This window comes from Bos grunniens, chromosome 14 (assembly GCF_055505025.1).
Source record: "Bos grunniens cultivar Pamir isolate PY7600 chromosome 14, Bosgru_T2T1.0, whole genome shotgun sequence".
Classification (NCBI taxonomy): domain Eukaryota; kingdom Metazoa; phylum Chordata; class Mammalia; order Artiodactyla; family Bovidae; genus Bos; species Bos grunniens.
In genome coordinates this window covers 18783890-18804908 of record NC_141178.1, presented here as the reverse complement: position 1 = coordinate 18804908, position 21019 = coordinate 18783890, and the positions used below count along the sequence as shown (strand labels likewise).

General features: G+C 40.6%; 1 long non-coding RNA gene across 4 annotated transcripts in view; it reads left to right on the top strand.

The window, feature by feature from the left end:
* The window catches only part of LOC147359131 (uncharacterized), a 49871-nt gene that overhangs the window by 9360 nt on the left and 19492 nt on the right, over window positions 1-21019 (top strand). For 3 of the 4 annotated variants that reach the window (XR_015140548.1, XR_015140550.1, XR_015140551.1), the window contains exons 2-3: window positions 6558-6637; window positions 16352-16452. This is a non-coding gene — a long non-coding RNA (uncharacterized LOC147359131). Of the gene's footprint in view, window positions 1-3665; window positions 4104-6557; window positions 6638-16351; window positions 16453-21019 lie in introns of those variants that run through there. The other variant, XR_015140549.1, reaches the window with a different exon arrangement.

Here is a 21019-nt window from a genome sequence, read left to right as displayed (position 1 = left end):
ATCCATACATGACCACAGGAAAGACCATAGCCTTGACTAGATGGACCTTTGTTGGCAAAGTAATGTCTCTGCTTTTCAATATGCTATCTAGGTTGGTCATAAGTTTCCTTCCAAGGAGTAAGCGTCTTTTAATTTCATGGCTGCAGTCACCATCTGTAGTGATTTTGGAGCCCAGAAAAATAAAGCCTGTCACTGTTTCCGCTGTTTCCCCATCTATTTCCCATGAAGTGGTGGGACCAGATGCCATGATCTTCGTTTTCTGAATGTTGAGCTTTAAGCCAACTTTTTCACTCTCCACTTTCACTTTCATCAATACATGGGCCTAAATGGGTCTCAGTGATTACTGATCTTAAGAGAACAAAAGAATACAGGAACAAATAACTGCTATTAGGCAAGACAAGTAACAATAGTAAAAATAATGTATCAGTTGTAAAGATTCCTCAGTTCAGTTCAGTCACTCAGTCGTGTCCAACTCTTTGTGACCCCAAGGACTGCAGCACGCCAGGCCTCCCTGTCCATCACCAACTCCCGGAGCTTGCTCAAACTCATGTCCATAGAGTTGGTGATGCCATCCAACCCTCTCATCCTCTGTCATCCCCTTCTCTTCCTGTCTTCAATCTCAGTGTCAGGGTCTTTTCTAAGGAATCAATTCTTCACATCAGATGGCCAAAGTATTGGAGTTTCAGCTTCAGCATCAATCCTTCCAATGAATATTCAAGACTTATTTCCTTTAGGAGTGACTGGTTTGATCTCCTTGCAGTCCAAGGGACTCTCTCAAGAGCCTTCTACAACACCACAGTTCAAAAGCATCAACTCTTCAGCACTCAGCTTTTTTTATGGTCCAACTCTCACATCCATACATGACTACTGGAAAAACCATAGCCTTGACTAGATGGACCTTTGTTGGCAAAGTAATGTCTCTGCTTTTTAATATGCTGTCTAGGTTGGTCATAGCTTTTCTTTCAAGGAGCAAGCATCTTTTAATTTCATGGCTGCAGTCACCATCTGCAGTGAATTTGGAGCCCAAAAAAACAAAGTTTCTCACAGTTTCCTTGTTTCCCCATCTATTTCACATGAAGTGATGATACTAGATGCCATAATCTTCGTCTTTTGAATGTTGAATTTTAAGCCAGCTTTTTCATTCTCCTCTTTCACTCTCATCAAGAGGCTCTTTTAGTTCTTCTTCGCTTTCTGCCATAAGGATGGTGTCATCTGTATATCTGAGGTTATTGATATTTCTCCCAGGGAAGTAAAGATTTCTAGTAGTAAAGATTAGCCTGAAGACAACCATGATATTGTTTATTTCTGGCCTTTGTGACTTCAACTAAAGCTCGGACTCTGTTGACCTTTGCCCCAGTTCTATGCTGAATTCTCTGCCAAAGCCCTTTCATTAATATACATGTACGCTTAGATTAAAACTTTCCCGATTTTACTGTTCAGGGAAAGATCCTCGGTGTTTTCCTTACTTGTTGAAAGTAATAAGTTCTTCCTTCTCCCAGTCTTTGGCTTGGTTGTGTCTTTTGGATCAACACCCACCAAGAGGCAAACACAGTTTTTTGGGTAACAGTACTTTTGTTACAATTGATGAATCTACATTGACACATCATAATCACCTAAAGTCCACAGGCTTCTTTCTTGGCCTTGTACAATCTATGGTTTGGACAAATGTATAGTAACATGTATCCACCATTATAACATCACACAGAGTAGTTTCATGGCCCTGAAAGGTGCTTTCTGTTCACCATCCCTCTATGCCTAGCCCTTGGCAACCACTGACCTTTTACTGTCTCCATAGTTTTGCTTTTTCCACAGAATGTCATATAATTGGAATTAGACATTATATAACTTTTCACATCATTTTTTTTCACTTGCTGATGTTCAGTCACTAAGTCATGTCTGAGTCTCTGCAACTCCATGGTCTGTAGCATGACAGTCTCCTCTGTCCTCCGCTATCTCCCAGAGCTTGCTCAGACTCCTGTCCACTGAGTCGGTGATGCCATCCAACCATCTCATCCTCTGTCACCCCCTTCTCCTCTTGCCTTGAACCTTTCCCAGCATCAGGGTCTTTTACAATGAGTCAGCTCTTTGCATCAGGTGGCCAAAGTAATGAAGCTTCAGCATCAGTCTGTCCAATGAATATTCAGGGTTGGTTTCCTTTAGGATTGACTGGTTTGATCTCCTTGTTGTCCAAGAGACTCTCAAGAGTCTTTCCATCACTACAGTTTGAAAGCATCAATTCTTTGGTGCTCATTCTTAGTAATACACATTTATGGTTCCTCTGTGTCTTTCTTATCTTGATAGTTCATTTCTTTTTAGCACTGAATCATATTCCCTTGTCTGAATGTACCACAGTTTATTGATCCGTTCACTCACTTTCAAATAATTGTTGCTAATACAATTATGAAAAAATTATTATCTATTATATCAATTAAGAATGAAAAAAAAAAAGAAAGGTTTGGTTTTACCTTCACTTATTCCTTCTATGTGCCTCTTTTATGTAGCTCCAAGTTTCTAACCTACATCATGTTCCTTCTCTCTAAAGAACTTAACATTTCTTGCAATGCAGATCCATCGGCAAAAAAATTCCCTCAATCAATTTTTGTTTGTCTAATTATTCCTCGTTTACTATTGAGGGTTAATTTCACAAACAGAACTGTTGTTTTTTTTCTCTCATCATTTTAAATGTTTCACTACATTCTCTTCTTGCTTGCCTGGGTTCTGAGGAGAAGTCAGATATAATTCTTATCTTTGCTCCTCTCTATTGGTAAGATTTTTCCCCTCTGACCTTTTTCAGGATTTTTTTTAATCTTCTATTTTCTCTAGCTTGAAAATTATAAGTTTAGATGTAGGGTTTTTTGTTTTTTTTTTTCTGCTGTTATTCTGCTTGGTGTTGTCTGAGCTTCTTGGATCTGTGTTTTGGTGTCTAACATTAACTTCTCAATCATCATTGTTTCAAATTCCTCAGCCACGTCTATTAATAAGTCCATCAAAGGCATTGGTAATTTCTCCTGTGCTTCTGTTTTGTTTCCTGATATAGTGTTGTAGATCTCTAGCATTTCTTTATTCTTTCTTAGAATTCCATCTTTCTGCTTCCATGCGTGTATATGTTCATACTAAGTTATTTCAGTTGTGTCTGATTCTTTGTGACCCTATGGACTGTAGCCCACCAGGCTTTTCTGTTCATGGGATTCTCCAGGCAGGAATACTGGAATGGGTTGCCATGTTCTCCAGGGGATCTTCCAGACCCAGGGACTGAACCTATGTGTCTTGTGCTCCTACATTACTGGCAGATTGCTCACTGCTGAGCCGCTAGGGAAGCGCCTCTCTGCTTACCTTTGCATCTATTCTTGCATGCTGACTTCTCTGTCCATTAGTGCCCTTAGCATATCAATTATAAGTGGCTTCAAATTCCCAGTCTGATCATTCTAACATCTCTGCCATAACTGAGTCTGGTTCTGATGCTTGCTTGCTCTGACCCTTCAAAGTGTGTTTTTAATTTTAAATTAAAAAACTTTTTTTTCTTGATAGCCAGATATAATGAATTGGCTAAGAGGAACTGCTGTTCCTTTGGTGATGTGGGAATTGCAGGGCAAGGGGAAGCATTTTATAGTCCTAAGATTAGGGCTCAGTCTTTTAGTGAGGCTATGGCTCTGAACTGTGAACTTCACAGGTACTTCTCAGCACTCCCCTCTCTTTAGGTGGGCAGGATGGCTGGAGGGAGCTGGAGTTGGGGACTTCCTTTCTCCTATGTGGAAGGCCACAGCCAGCTGAAGTCAGTTTGGATCTGATAAAGCTCCAGCATGTGAGGCTCTGGTTAAATAGTTTCTCTTTAGAGTGGATCTTGTTAAGAACAGAATGCTCAGAAGTTTCAAAATGGTTCCTCTTCCCCTCCCCTTACCAGAAGCATGGGGGAATTTTTCTCCAGTATTCACTGTAAGAATCCAGTAGAGCTCCAGGAAGTAAAACTCACAAAAGTTTCAGGTGTCCTGATGACTGGATCCCTCTGGAATTTTTGACTTGCCCGCACTGAGCCTCCAGTAATTCATCGGTTAAGTTCAGGTTTCCCTAACGTGGTGCTGGTCCCCATGAAGGGTTCTTCCTTGGTAAGTTGTGATTCTCTGTATTCGCCTGTCACTCTTTCCAGTTTAGGGGACAGTGATTTGTCCTGTGACCTCACTTCCATATGGATCTAAAAAGAGTTGCTAACTTTGCAGTGTGTTCAGCCTTTTACTTGTTGCTAGGATGGAGTGGTGACTCTCAAACTTCTTACAATGCCAGGCCAGAAACCAGAAGTTCTATCCATATGTTTTGAAAAGTAGAAGGACAGCTGATATGTATTGAGCACCTGCCCTACTGATATGTATTGAGCACCTGCCCTAAATCAGGTGCTTTACCTGATCCACTATTTCATTTTTTCCTTTTAATAGTCCTCTGTGGAAGATGTGACTCTCCCCATTTTGCAGATGAGAAGCTGAGAGTTACAGGAGAAAGGCACTTGCTCAAATGTTCACGACAAGTACATGGTCTGCTTCACTCCAGATCTCATCTGATTCCAACTATGTTCTTATGTAGGAAATAAAGGAGGAATAAAGGGCAGAAGTAAGCAACAAAAATCATTTCCCATGATTATAAAAGCAGTTCATACTGTAACATTTATGAAGAAAAGAGCTTTTGTGTGATTAGATTCTACAGAGATGAGTGTTGGTAAAGTCCCAGGGACTGAGTTTTTAGCATACTGCTCCTTAGACATAGTGCTAAGTTGTTTCAGTCGTGTCCAACTCTTTGTGACCCCATGGACCATAGCTCACCAGGCTCCTCTGTCCATGGGATTCTCTAGGCAGGAATACTGGAGTGGGTTGCCATGTCCCCCTCCAGGGGATCTTCCCAACCCAGAGATCGAACCTGTATCCCTTATGTCTCCTGCATTGCAAACAGGTTCTTTACCACTAGCACCACTTGGGAAGGCAGACATAGACTGGGCATTTAATACATTCTTGCCAAATGAATAAATGAATGAATGAGCATTCCATCCAGTGTGTTGTACGTCATTAAAGCATTCTCTCAGTGGGCCTGGCACTGTGCTAAGTACTTTGCATTCTTTATTTCATGTAATCTTCATAACAACATAAGGGAGGGGCAATTTTTTTCTCTGTTTTTATTGTTGAGGAACCAGAGACATAGAAAAAAATAACTTTGTGCAAGATCAAATAACTAACAAGTGTAGAGGTGGGGCTTGGGCTAGGCCTGTGCAGTTCATGCTCTACACCCGGACTGTCCTTCCTGAGAGGAGTAGGGGAGGGGCTTCCTCCACACACCCGCCTCTCTAGGCAGGCACCGTTGCTGATGCTCCCACTAAGCGCCTCACATCCCTTGCACAGGATAGGCCCTTACCTCCTCCAGATGCCTTCTCTAAGGGTGCAGAACTGAAGATGTTTAAAGCTTCCCCTAGACTGCAGTTCATGACCTCACAGAATCAGCTAAGCTGGAGAATCAGACAGAGGACAAGCCCAAGTGCTGCTGCCTGAAAGACATGCAGTGTGGCCCAGGAAAGTCAGGGTCTTGAGGAAAGGAGGGTCTTGAGGTCCCTGCTTGGGAATGGACATGATCCTTGCTCTGGCTTCTCTTTCCGACCCTTGGGCATCAGATGGATGGAGCACAGGATTAAAAGAAGGTCCAGCTACAGAGACCTGGAGCCAGGCTGGCCGTGTCATCCTGGGAAAGATCATTATCTTCACCAAGACTCTGTTTCCTTCTCTATTGCATAATAATCAGATTAAGAATAACAATTTCTATCTCTTGGGGCTATTATGATAACTCAGTGAGACTGGGCAGAGGAAGGTTCTTTGTAACTGGGATGCAGTCTACAAGTGACTCAGTTCCCAGAGCCCAGGACAGAGGTTATTTCTACTCTACCCTGCACCTATTCATAAGGGGACGGGAACACCTTTCACGAAGCAAGGATTTCCCAGGACCTGGTATTTTGCCCGTGTCTGGTTTCTGACCCCAGCATCTGGAAGAGTAGGCAGTGAAGGAGCTTAGCTTCTCAGAAGCTATAGCTTCTGGCTGTGGTCATCCCTGTGGAGGAGTGGGGTTCGAGGCCTATCTGAGGTCCTTGCTGCTGCTACTGCTAAGTCACTTCAGTCATGTCCGACTCTGTGCGACCCCATAGACGGCAGCCCACCAGGCTCCCCCATCCCTGGGATTCTCCAGGCAAGAACACTGGAGTGGGTTGCCATTTCCTTCTCCAATGCATGAAAGTGAAAAGTGAAAGTGAAGTCGCTCAGTCGTGTCCGACTCAGCGACCTCATGGACTGCAGCCTACCAGGCTCCTCCATCCATGGGATTTTCCAGGCAAGAGTACTGGAGTGGGGTGCCATTGCCTTCTCCGATCTGAGGTCCTTACATCTTTAGAAACCTAGAAAATTTAGCCTCTCCTTTCTCTCCCTTGGTGATCACTGACACCTCTCTACTCCCTGCATAAGCCTACTAGTTTCTCTCCTCCTGTAGAAGGTAAGGCTGAACCATTGTAAGTGATATGGGGCTTTTTTCTCCCTCAGGACACTAATAATCATGCCAAGACCCTCTGTTGTTGCTACTCCACCCTGGGACAGCCAGTGTCTTCTGGGAGCAGGTGTCGGTGAGTAGGATTGTTTAACCCCTTAATCTACATTCCTATCCACCCAGAAGCACAGAAACTACACAACACAACACAGCACACACACACACAAGTTAACTAGTCACTCTTCTTGCACTTCATTCTTCACAAACTGTTGCTAAAAGAGTATGGTTATCAGAGACTGCTTGGGGAACAGTGTTCTGCTCTGAACTGAAAAGCTTAACTTAGACAGAGAGGCCAAGATGGTGGAGTATGAAGACCCTGAGCTCACCTCCTCCCACAGTCACATCAAAATCACAAGTATTTACAGCAAAATTATTGAGAACAAAGACCTGAAGCCTAGTGGAAGAGATTTCCTACAACTAAAGATATAAAGAAGAAACCACAACAAGATAAGTAATAGGTCTGGAGACATGGTATAATCAAGACCCACATCCCCAGGTAGGTGGTCTACAAATGGGAGGATAATTACAATTGCATAGGTTCTCCTAAGAATCAAAGGGTACAAGCCCCACAGCAGGCTCCCCAGCCTTGTGGCTCTATACCAGGAAGACAAACCCCCAGAATGTTTGGCCTTGAAGACCAGTGGGGCTTACTTTCAGAAGAGCCAGAGAACTGTGAGAAATAGAAACTCTACTCTTAAAGAGCACACACAAAATCTCACACACTCTGATACTCAGAGAAGAAGCTCTAAGTTGAAAGAATTTTGGATCAGACACACCTTCTGATCTTGGAGAGCTTCCCAGAGAAACAGAGGCAATTGGAGCTCACCCTGGGGACACAGACATGGGCAGCAGTCACTTGGAGAAACTTATTCTACCAAGAGGACTCTGGAGCTTCCAAGCACTATTTTGGAATCCCCTCTCTAACTTAGCGCTAGGTCATGGCCCCACCCACCAGGTTGTCAACACCAGTACTGGAACACTTCAGGTCAAGCAGCTAGTTAGGTGGGGATACAGCCCCACTCACCAGCAAACCAGCTGCCCTGGGACACAGTGCCATCCACCAAAGGACCCAGGACTTGGCCCCACTCAACAGAAGACCAACACCAGCTCCCAGACCCTAGGCCCTGCCTTCAGGGACCCCAGGACCCACAACATCAAGTGTACTAACATTCATATCATAGGAGTCTCAGAAGGAGAAGAGAGAGAGAAAGGGGCAGAGAACACATTTGCAGACATAATAACTGAAAAGTTTCTTAACTTAGGAAAGGGAACAGACATCCAGGTCCAAGAAGCATAGAAAATCCCAAACAGATGGCTCAGTAGTAAAGAATCTGCCTGCAACACAGGAGACTTTGGAAAACCCCAAACAGTATCAATCCAAAGAGGGCCACACCAAAACACATTGTAATAAAAATAACAAAAATTAAATATAAAGAGAGAATCTTAAAAGCAGCACAGGAAAAAGCAACAAGTTATGTACAAGGGAATGTCCATAAAGCTATCAGCTGATTTTTTCAGTAGAAACTCTGCAGGCCAGAAGGGAGTGGCCCAGTATGTTTAAAGTGATAAAAGGGAAAAAACTACAAGCAAGAATACTCTACCCAGCAAGGCTTTCATTCAGAAATGATGGAGAGAGAGAGCTTTACAGAAAAGGAAAAGCTAAGAGAGTTCAGCACCACCAAACCAGCTATATAAGAAATGTTAAAGGAACTGCTCTGAGCAGAAAAGAAATGAGAAATATAAAAATTATGAAAGGAAAAATCTTGCTGGTAAAGGCAAATATACAGTAAAGAAGGTAAATCAACCAGGTATAAACCTAGTAGGAACGTTAAAAGACTAAAGTAGTAAAGTCATCTATATCCACAATAGGTAGTTAAAAGAGATACAAAACAAAAAGATGTAAAATATGATGTTAAGAACAGTAAAAGGGGAGGGAAAGAGTAAAAATTCAAGGTCGTGAAAATACATTAAACATTAAGAGATCAGCAATTTATAATTATATACATACATTATACACATTATATATATGTATGTATGTATATATATAGCTATATATAGACTTCATGCTAATCACAAACCAAAATTCTGTAATACATACACACAGGAAAAAGAGTGAAGAATCCAAATGTAACATAAAGATTGTCATCAAATCATGAGAGAAGAGAGCAAAAGAAGAAAGGAACAAGAAAGCACTACAAAAACAACCTCAAATCTATTACCAAAATAGCAATAAGTACATTTCCCATCAGTAGTTAACTCTTAAAGTAAACGGGCTAAATATTCCAATAAGAAACCTAGAGTGGCTGAATAGATACAAAAGAACGACCCACAAATAAACTACCCACAAAAGACTCACTTTAAATCTAAAGACACACAGGTAGAAAGTGAGGGGATGGACAAAGGCATTCCATGTAAATGGAAGTGAAAAGAAAGCCAGAATAGCTTCATAAATATAAAACATTCCATCCCAAAGCAGCAGAATACACATTGTTCTCAAATGTACATGGCAGATTCTTTAGGATAGAGCACATGCTTGGCCACAGAACAATTCTCAGTAAATTTAAGAAACTGAAGTCATATTTAACAACTTTTTTGACCACAATGCTTTGAGACTAGAATTCAACCACAGAGGGGAAAAACTGCAGAACAGGAACACATGGAGGCTAAACAGTATGCTACTAAATAACCAGTGGAACACTGAAGAAATCAAACAAACAAACAAAATACCTAGAGACCAGTGAAAATGAAATGCAATGATCCAAACTCTGGGGACACAGCAAAAGCAGTTCTAAGAGTGAAGTTTATAGTGATACAAGCCTACCTCAGGAAATAAGAAGAATCTCAAATTAAAAACCTAACCTTATGTTTTTCCTTCTGGCTTACTTCACTCTGTATAATAGGCTCCAGTTTCATCCACCTCATTAGAACTGATTCAAATGTATTCTTTTTAATGGCTGAGTAATACTCCATTGTGTATATGTACCACAGCTTTCTTATCCATTCATCTGCTGATGGACATCTAGGTTGCTTCCATGTCCTGGCTATTATAAACAGTGCTGCGATGAACATTGGGGTACACGTGTCTCTTTCCCGTCTGGTTTCCTCAGTGTGTATGCCCATAAATACAGTATACTAACGCATATATATGGAATTTAGAAAGATGGTAACAATAACCCTGTGTACGAGACAGCAAAAGAGACACTGATGTATAGAACAGTCTTATGGACTCTGTGGGAGAGGGAGAGGGTGGGAAGATTTGGGAGAATGGCATTGAAACATGTAAAATATCATGTAAGAAACGAGTTGCCAGTCCGGGTTCGATGCATGATACTGGATGCTTGGGGCTAGTGCACTGGGATGACCCAGAGGGATGGTATGGGGAGGGAGGAGGGAGGAGGGTTCGGGATGGGGAACACATGTATACCTGTGGCGGATTCATTTTGATATTTGGCAAAACTAATACAATTATGTAAAGTTTAAAAATAAAATAAAATTAGAAAGGAAAAAAAAAAAAAAAAGAAAATCCAAAAAAAAACACCCCTAACCTTACACTTAGAGGAACCAGAGAAAGAATGAACAACCAAAATCTGCAGAAGAAAAGAAATCATAAAGATCAGAGCAGGAATAAATGAGATAGAGACCAAAAAAAAAAAAAAAAAAGACCAATGAAGCTAAGCTGATTCTTTGAATGGGTAAACAAAATGGACAAACCTTTACCAGAAGGTTTTCTTTTTATCAAGGAAAAAAGATAAAGTCAGAAATGCAAACTTCACAGTCAACACAACCGAAATTCAAAGGATGTCATGATACCCCTATGAATGATTGTATGCCAATAAAATGGACAACTTAGAAGAAATGCCTAGAAATATATAACCCTCTAGGACTAAATCAAGAAGAAAACAAAACAAAACAAAACAGAGCAATTACTAGTAATGAAATTTAGTTATAAAAAAGAAAAATTCCCCAAACAAAAAAATCCAGAATCAGATGGTTTCATAGGTAGAATCCAGCAAACATTCAGAGAAGAATCGATACCTATCCTTCTCAAATTATACCAAAAAATAGCAGAGGAAGAAATTCTTCCAAACTCATTCTATTAATACAAGGCCAGCATCACCTGACACCAAAACTAGACAAAGATAACACAAAAAAGGAAAATTACTGACCAATATCACTGATGATAGACACAAAAATCCTTATCAATATATTCAGTTCAGTTCAGTTCAGCTGCTCAGTCATGTCTGACTCTTTGTGACCCCATGAATCGCAGCACGCCAGGCCTCCCTGTCCATCACCAACTCCTGGAGTTCACCCAGACTCACGTCCATCGAGTCAGTGATGCCATCCAGCCATTTCATCCTCTGTCATCCCCTTCTCCTCCTGCCCCCAATTCCTCCCAGCATCAGAGTCTTTTCCAATGAGTCAACTCTTCACATGAGGTGGCCAAAGTACTAGAGTTTCAGCCTTAGTATCATTCCCTCCAAAGCAATCCCAGGGCTGATCTCCTTCAGAATTCAGACTGGTTGGATCTCCTTGCAGTCCAAGGGACTTTGAAGAGTCTTCTCCAACACCACAGTTCAAAAGCATCAATTCTTTGGCTCTCAGCCTTCTTCACAGTCCAACTCTCACATCCATACTTGACCACAGGAAAAACCATAGCCTTGACTAGATGGACCTTTGTTGGCAAAGTAATGTCTCTGCTTTTGAATATGCTATCTAGGTTGGTCATAACTTTCCTTCCAAGGAGTAAGTGTCTTTTAATTTCATGGCTGCAGTCACCATCTGCAGTGATTTTGGAGCCCCAAAAATAAAGTCTGACACTGTTTGCACTTTTTCCCCATCTATTTCCCATGAAGTGATGGGACCGGATGCCATGATCTTCATTTTCTGAATGTTGAGCTTTAAGCCCACTTTTTCACTCTCCACTTTCACTTTCATCAAGAGGCTTTTGAGTTCCTCTTCACTTTCTGCCATAAGGGTGGTGTCATCTGCATATCTGAGGTTATTGGTATTTCTCCCGGCAATCTTGATTCCAGCTTGTGTTTCTTCCAGTCCAGCATTTCTCATGATATACCTGCATAGAAGTTAAATAAGCAGGGTGAAAATATACAGCCTTGACGTACTCCTTTTCCTATTTGGAACCAGTCTGTTGTTCCATGTCCAGTTCTAACTGTTGCTTCCTGACCTGCATACACATTTCTCAAGAGGCAGGTCAGGTGGTCTGGTATTTCCATCTCTTTCAAAATTTTCCACAGTTTATTGTGATCCACACAGTCAAAAGCTTTGGCATAGTCAATAAAGCAGAAATAGATCAAAATATTACCAAACAGAATTTAACAGTATATAAAAGGAGATCTTCTCCAGGTCAGGGAGATCCTGTGGAGAAAGAAAAGGCTACCCACACCAGTATTCTTGCCTGGAGGATTTCATGAGTCTGACTGGCTATAGTCCATGGAGTTGAAAAGAGTTGGATACAACTGAGTGACTAACACTTTCGCTTTCAAAAGATCATACACCATGATTGAGTGGAATTTATCCAAGGGATGCAAGGATGTTTCAACACACATAAATCAATCAGTGTGATACACTATGCTAACAAACTGAAAAATAAAAATCATATGATCATCTGAATAGATAAAGAAAAAGCTTTTGACAAAATTCAACATCCATTTATGATAAAAACTCTCAACATCATAAAAGCTACATATGATAAGCCCAAAGCTAACATCACACACAATGGTGAAAAACTGGAAGCATTTCCTCTAAGATCAGGAACAAGATGAGGATATTTCCACTTTTATTCAAGAATCAGTCAGTCAGTTCAGTCAGTTCAGTCACTCAGTTGTGTCCGACTCTTTGCGACCCCATGAATTGCAGCACTCCAGGCCTACCTGTCCATCACCAACTCCTGGAGTTCACCCAGACTCACGTCCATCGAGTCAGTGATGCCATCCAGCCATCTCATCCTCTGTCGTCCCCTTCTCCTCCTGTTCCCAATCCCTTCCAGCATCAGAGTCTTTTCTAATGAGTCAACTCTTCGCATGAGGTGGCCAAAGTACTGGAGTTTCAGCTTTAGGATCATTCCTTCCAAAGAAATCCCAGAGCTGATCTCCTTCAGAATGGACTGGTTGGATCTCCTTGCAGTCCAAGGGACTCTCAAGAGTCTTTTCCAACACCACAGTTCAAAAGCATCACTTCTTTGGCACTCAGTCTTCTTCACAGTCCGACTCTCACATCCATACATGACCACAGGAAAAACCATTGCCTTGACTAGATGGACCTTTGTTGGCAAAGTAATGTCTCTGCTTTTGAATATGCTATCTAGGTTGGTCATAACTTTCCTTCCAAGGAGTAAACTTCTTTTAATTTCATGGCTGAAGTTACCATCTGCAGTGATTTTGGAGCCCCCCAAAATAAAGTCTGACACTGTTTGCACTTTTTCCCCATCTATTTCCCATGAAGTGATGGGACCGGATGCCATGATCTTCATTTTCTGAATGTTGAGCTTTAAGCCCACTTTTTCACTCTCCACTTTCACTTTCATCAAGAGGCTTTTGAGTTCCTCTTCACTTTCTGCCATAAGGGTGGTGTCATCTGCATATCTGAGGTTATTGATATTTCTCCCGGCAATCTTGATTCCAGCTTGTGTTTCTTCCAGTCCAGCGTTTCTCATGATGTACTCTGCATAGAAGTTAAATAAGCAGGGTGACAATATACAGCCTTGACGTACTCCTTTTCCTATTTGGAACCAGTCTGTTGTTCCATGTCCAGTTCTAACTGTTGCTTCCTGACCTGCATACAGATTTCTCAAGAGGCAGGTCAGGTGGTCTGGTATTCCCATCTCTTTCAAAATTTTCCACAGTTTATCGTGATCCACACAGTCAAAGGCTTTGGCATAGTCAATAAAGCAGAAATAGATGTTTTTCTGGAACTCTCTTGCTTTTTCCATGATCCAGTGGATGTTGGCAATTTGATCTCTGGTTCCTCTGCCTTTTCTAAACCCAGCTTGAACATCAGGAAGTTCATGGTTCACATATTGCTGAAGCCTGGCTTGGAGAATTTTGAACATTACTTTAGTAGCGTGTGAGATGAGTGCAATTGTGCAGTAGTTTGGGCATTCTTTGGCATTGCCTTTCTTTGGGATTGGAATGAAAACTGACCTTTTCCAGTCCTGTGGCCACTGCTGAGTTTTCCAAATTTGCTGGCATATTGAGGGCAGCACTTTCACAGCTCTTTCCAGTTGAAAGAGCTCAACTGGAATTCCATCACCTCCACTAGCTTTGCTAGTAATGATACTTTCTAAGGCCCACTTGACTTCACATTCCAGGATGTCTGGCTCTAGGTCAGTGATCACACCATCGTGATCATCTGGGTGATGAAGATCTTTTTTGTATAGTTCTTCTGTGTATTCTTGCCACCTCTTCTTAATATCTTCTGCTTCTGTTAGGTCCATACCATTTCTGTCCTTTATCGAGCCCATCTTTGTATGAAATGTTCCTTGGTATCTCTAATTTTTCTGAAGAGATCTCTAGTCTTTCCCATTCTGCTGTTTTCCTCTATTTCTTTGCAATGATCACTGAAGAAGGCTTTCTTATCTCTTCTTGCTATTCTTTGGGACTCTGCATTCAGATGCTTATATCTTTCCTTTTCTCCTTTGCTTTTTGCTTCTCTTCTTTTCACAGCTATTTGTAAGGCCTCCCCAGACAGCCATTTTGCTTTTTTGCATTTCTTTTCCATGGGGATGGTCTTGATCCCTGTCTCCTGTACAATGTCACTAAGCTCATTCCATAGTTCATCAGGCACTCTATCTATCAGATCTAGGCCCTTAAATCTATTTCTCACTTCCACTGTATAATCATAAGGGATTTGATTTAGGTCATACCTGAATAGTCTAGTGGTTTTTCCTACTTTCTTCAATTTCAGTCTGAATTTGTCAGTAAGGAGTTCATGATCTGAGCCACAGTCAGCTCCTGGTCTTGTTTTTGTTAACTGTATAGAGCTTCTCCATCGTTGGCTGCAAAGAATATAATCAATCTGATTTCAGAGTTGACCATCTGGTGATGTCCATGTGTAGAGTCTTCTCTTGTGTTGTTGGAAGAGGGTGTTTGTTATGACCAGTGCATTTTCTTGGCAAAACTCTATTAGTCTTTGCCCTGCTTCATTCCATATTCCAAGGCCAAATTTGCCTGTTACTCCAGGTGTTTCTTGACTTCCTACTTTTGCATTCCAGTCCCCTATAATGAAAAGGACATCTTTTTGGGGTGATTTTAATATTAATTTATATATATTCATAGAAAATCCTAAAGATGTTACCAAAAGCTTACTAGAACTCATCAATGTATTTGAGAGTTTCAGGATACAAAATTAATATACAGAATATGTTGCATTTCTATATATTAACAACAAACTATCAGAAGAAGAAATTAAGGGACTTTGCTGGTGGCTCAGTGGTAAAGAATCTGCCTGCCAATGAAGGAGACAATGAGTCTGACCCCTGATCCAGGATGACCCCACATGCCGTGGAGCAACTATGCCCACGCACCACAGCTATTGAGCCTGAGCTCTTGAGCCTCAGAACCACAACTACTGAGCCTGCGTGCCACAACTGCTGATGCCTCCATGACCAAGAGCCCGTGCTCTGCAACAAGAGAAGCCACCACAGTGAGAAACACACATGCTGCAACAAGAAAGTAGCCCTCGCTTGCCACTAGAGAAAAGCCAGCACAGCAATGAAGACCCATCACAGCCAAAAATAAAATAAATAAATAAACGTAGATAATGAAGAAATTAAGAAAACAATCTCATTTAAAATTGCATCAAAAAGAATGAAACATTTAGGAATAAATCTAATGAATGAAGTAGAAGAGTGTTTTCAAAAAACTGTAAGACACTGATAAGAAAAATTGAAGATGACACAAACAGATGGGAGATATATCATGGATTGGAAGAATTAATTTTATTCTAGTGACCATACTATTCAAAGCAATCTGAAGATTCAATGCATTCTATCAAAATACCAATGACATTTTTCACAGAACTGCTGCTGCTGCTGCTGCTAAGTCGCTTCAGTCGTGTCCAACTCAGTGCGACCCCAGAGACGGCAGCCCATCAGGCTCCCCCGTCCCTGGGATTCTTCAGGCAAGAACACTGGAGTGGGTTGCCATTTCCTTCTCCAATGCACGAAAGTGAAAAAAGGAAAGTCACTCAGTCATGTCTGACTCTTAGCGACCGCATGGACTGCAGCCCACAAGACTCCTCCATCCATGGGATTTTCCAGGCAAGAGTACCAGAGTGGGTTGCCATTGCCTTCTCCATTTTCACAGAACTAGAAAAAGTAATTCTAATAATTGTATGGAAACACAAAAGACTCGAAATAGCCAAAACAATCTTAAGAAAGAATAAAACTGGTGGAAACACCCACCCTGACTTCAAAGTATACTGCAAAGCTACAGTAATAAAAACAATGTGATACTGGCACAAAAGCAGACACACAGATCAATGGAACAGAACAGAGAGACCAGAAGTAAACTCACTTTTGTGTGGGCAGTTAACATACCACAGAGTAGGCAAGAATATATAAGTGGAAAAAGACAGCCTCTTTAGTAAATGGTGTTGGGAAAATTGGACAGCTATGTGCAAAGGAATCAATCTAGACTATTCTCTTATACCAAAATAAAAATGAGTTAAAAACTTAAATGTAAGACTTGAAACCATTAGACTTGGAAGAAAACGTAAGCATTATACTCTTTGACATCAGTCTTAGTAATATTTTTTGTATATGTCTCCTTAGGCAAGGAAAAGAAAAGTAAACAAACAGGACTACATCGAACTAAAAATTTCACATGGTGGAGGAAACGCTCAACAAAACAAAAACACCATCTACTAAATGGGGTAAGATATTTGCAAATGATAGATCTGACAGGACTAATGTTCAAAATATACAAAGAACTCATACAACTCAACTTCAAAAAAAAAAAAGCTATACAGTGTGATTAAAAATGTGCAAAAGATCTGAATAGACATTTTTCCAAAGAGGACATACAGATGGCCAGCAGGCACATTAAAAGATGCTCAACATTACTAATCGTTAGAGAAGTGCAAATCAAAACCACAATGAGATATTTCAAATCTGTCAAAATGGATATTATCAAAAAGACAAAAAAATAGCATCTGTTGGTGAGGATATGGAGAAAACAGAACCCTTGTACACTGTAGATGGGAATATACATTGGTACAGCCATTATGGAAAAGAGAATAGAGATTCCTCAAAAAAATTTTAAAAGAAAATATCACATAATCCAGCAGTCCACTCCTGGATATTTATCTGAAGAAAATGAAATCTCTATTTAGAAAAAATACATGTACCCTTAGGTTTATAACAGCATTATGTATAATAGCCAAGATGTAGAAGCAATCTAAGTGCCTATCCAGAGAGGAATGGATAAAGAAGATATGATATACATATATACATACACACACACACACATATATATACACATACACAGATACATACACATAAAATGAAATACTACTCAGCCATAAAAAAGAATTATGTCTTGTCACTTGTAACAACATGGACAGACCTAGAGGAAGTTATTCTAAGTAAAAGAAATCAAAGAAAGACAAATCCTGTATGGTTTCACTTATATGTGAAATCTCAAAAATAAAGCAAATGAACCAACATAACAGTACAGAGTTACAGATGCAGAGAACAAACAGGTGGTTGCCAGAGAGGAAAGGAGAAGGGGGAGGAGAGAATTAAATGAGGGAAACTAAGAACTACAGACTTCGGTTGCAAAATAAATGAATCGTGGATATGAAATGTACAATGTGGGAACACAGTCGATAATTATGTGGTATCTTTGGAAACCTATCATACCTAGATTTATCATGGTGATTATTTTAAAGTGCATAGAAATATCAAATCACTATGTTGTGTCCCAAGAAGTAACATAATGTTATACATCCATTATAGTTCAAAAACAAAGGAACAAACTTACAGAAAAAGAGATCATATTTATGGTTATTGGGGGCAGGAGGTGTGGGTAAGAGAACTGGATGAAGGCAGTCACAGACTTCCCATTATAAGATAAATAAATACCAATACAACATGATACATATAATTAATGCTGCTATATATTTAATATAAAAATTGTTGCAAGTAAATCCTGAGTCCTCATCGCAAGGAAAACTATATATATTTTTTATTACTTTAATTTTGTATCTATATGAGATGATGAATGTTCACTAAACTTACTGTGGTAATCATTTCATGATGCATAAGCCAAGTCATTATGCTATATGCCTTAAAGTTATACAGAGCTATCGGTCAATTATATCTCAATAAAACTTGAAGAAAAAAGTTTAATGTAAGACTTATGACTCAGAATAGAGCTAGTGCTGTGTATCATATGGAATTCCTTATCACTTTCCACTGGAGGTTTGTTCCTGAAAGTAAGTTTTCTCCTATTTTCTCTTGTTAAAAGGCAAGATCAGCCAGGGACATCTCTTGAGGTTGAAACGTAGCTCGGAGAATTAACATTCTATTAGATCCCTGGATACTAACCAAAGATCCCTCTGGAACCTTTGTCTAAAGACAGTTGCCAAATGTCCCAGTGACAAGTCAATATTGATGATCATGCTGCTGCTGCTGCTAAGTCGCTTCAGTCATGTCTGAGTCTGTGTGACCCCATAGATGGCAGCCCACCAGGTTCCCCCATCCCTGGGATTCTCCAGGCAAGAACACTGGAGTGGGTTGCCATTTCTTTCTCCAATGCATGAAAGTGAAAAGTGAAAGTGAAGTCGCTCAGTCATGTCTGACTCTTAGCCACCCCGTGGACTGCAGCCTACCAGGCTCTTCCCCCCATGGGATTTTCCAGGCAAGAGTACTGGAGTGGGTTGCCATTGCCTTCTCTGATTGATGATCATATTTATAATTAAATACATTATGTAAGTACAAACTATAGCAGCAACAGTTACAGCAGGATTCTTTTTAATCTCCCTCTGCCAACTATTAGTAACTGAGCCTCCCATACAATTTCAGAGCAAAACATAAATAAAACAAAATCTCATCACGTTACATGTATGTACTTTCTTTATTTTTACTTATAGGTCATAATATCCCTCCTATTATGAGAAATTCTAATATGGTTGATTAAATAACTAAAGCAAGAATTTCCAATTTATCTTTATCATTCAGTCAAAAAATATTTTGCAGAGAGTTCCCTTGTGCTCCAGTGGTTAAGAATCCACCTTGCAGTGGAGGGGACGTGAGTTTCATCCCTGGTTGAGGAACTAGGATTCCACATGCCGCAGAGCAACTGAGCCTGTGCACCTCAACTAGAGAATCCTCATGCCGTAACTATGATCTGGACTAATACTATCAACCCGAAACACAGACATCTGTATATTAACACTTCATTATGGTGAGAGACAGTGACTAGCTCAGGAGAGTGATCAGGAGAGGAGAATACCTTACTAACAAACAACTCTTTTGGAGAACTCTCTAAAAATACTAATATTTTTGCAACTTTGTGTTTCCAGAAAATTATCTAAGATTCATCAGCATCATAGAATTTGTCAAGGGTCAGGAATCTTGAGAGACCATTTTAGAATTCTGCCTACTGCACAGATGTCAGTGCCTACGTAGTCTTTAAACTACTCGCTTCCTCTCTCTGAAGCCATGGGCGTTGGTTCTGAGCCCAGGCAGACAAACAAAAATGATATCACATACGCGCTGTGAAAAACGTATACAGAAAGAAGAAGTGATCTACTATGCACAGGTGGTGGGGCTGCCGAGGGGATATTTAAAGGAAGTTTCAAGAAGTGATATTTCAACTGGATGGTTAGGAAAAGAACCATGCCTTCACATTTTTGTCTTCACTGTCTGGGACAGTCTTAAGGTACATAACAGACCCCTGTTGGTGTTTATTGAATGACCTTGTAGGTGTCTTCTAGTGGAGGAGGGGAAAGAGAATTCTAGGAGAGTGAATCTCATGTACTGAGACCCAAAGAGTTGTTGTTTTTTTTTTTTTTTTAATAAGCATTTGTTTCTATTTGTATTATTTTTATTTATTTTATTGCCTTGTCATATGGCATGTGGGATCTTAGTTCCCCAAGAAGGGATCAAACCTGCAGCCCCTGCATTGAAAGTGTGGAGTCTTAACCACTGGACTGCCAGGGAAGTTCCCAGAGACCCAAAGATTTAAAGCCACTTGCTATGTTCAAGGATCAGTGAGAAGTGTCAGATTATCTAAACATACAAGGCAAGATATGGCAAGAGAAGAGGGAGACGATGGGGCCAGAACATGGGAGGCCTGGAATATGGTGCTAGGGAGATAAGACTGTATTTTGTAAATGAAGAAGGATACTTGAAGAGCTTTAAGGAAGTGAAAAAGAAAAAGACAGATTTGTGTTTGAGAAAATTAGCTCCAGTGGAAAGCATGTGTGAAGGCTACTTTGAGGTGAGGGTTAGGATGGATGGCAGTGAGGCTAACCCAGGGCTGTAGGAATTAGTGCCTCGTGGTCTTGGAGTACAGTGAGGGAGGAGGGTCTACACCAAGACAATGTCAGTGGAAAAGAGAAGGGATTGGCTCCCAAAGCTAGTTGGGAAGTAGAGGGACTGAAGAGCATGGCTGGAAAGAAGATTTGGTTGAATATGAAGGATGACAAAGTCATGAAGGATGACCTGAAGATGACTCTGGTTTAGGAGATGGAAAAATGATGAGACCTTCCATTGACCTTGAAGTTTAAGAAGAACAGGTTTGAGGAGGAGGAGGGTGTTGGCAGTGATGGAGAGAAGGGCAGCTGTGAATGACAAGTACACTTTGGGGCATATTGAGTTTGAGATGCTTGTGGAACATCCTAACAGAATCCAAGAGGAGGCTCTTGAGTTCTGAGCTCTAGAGCTTAACAGGGATGGATACACATTGGATTCTCTAACTCCTAGGTGACCAATCAAGTCTTAGCGTTGGATAATCACAGAGGGATGGTGTACAGAGTAAGAAAACAAGGAAGCTGAATATAAAACCATGAGTCACCAAAAGTTTGCCATGTTGAGGGCAGAAAACATGAACTGGAATCAAAGGTGGGAGAAGAGAGGCTTTGATGGGAACCAGTGAATCTGGGAATGTGTAGTGACCACAGAAAGTAAACAAAGAAATGAGCTTCATGGTCAGAAGAAACTGTTCCCATGAAAATATTTGCTGGTATTGACTTCACTGGCTTGAATTGGTAAAAAAAAAAAAAAAGTCTAGGGAGGGCAAGACCCACCAGACCATGTGTAATTTAAACACAAAACTCTAAGTAAATTAGCTCGTAGGACAGATTGTCACAGATTTCTTTACTGGGTTAGGAAATACTTGGTTTCACTGGGTTCTATTCTTCTGAGGGAAAAAAAAAAAAAGAACTTAGAGTAAAAATGTATGATTCTCCTTTGATCTCTATAATTAATAGATTT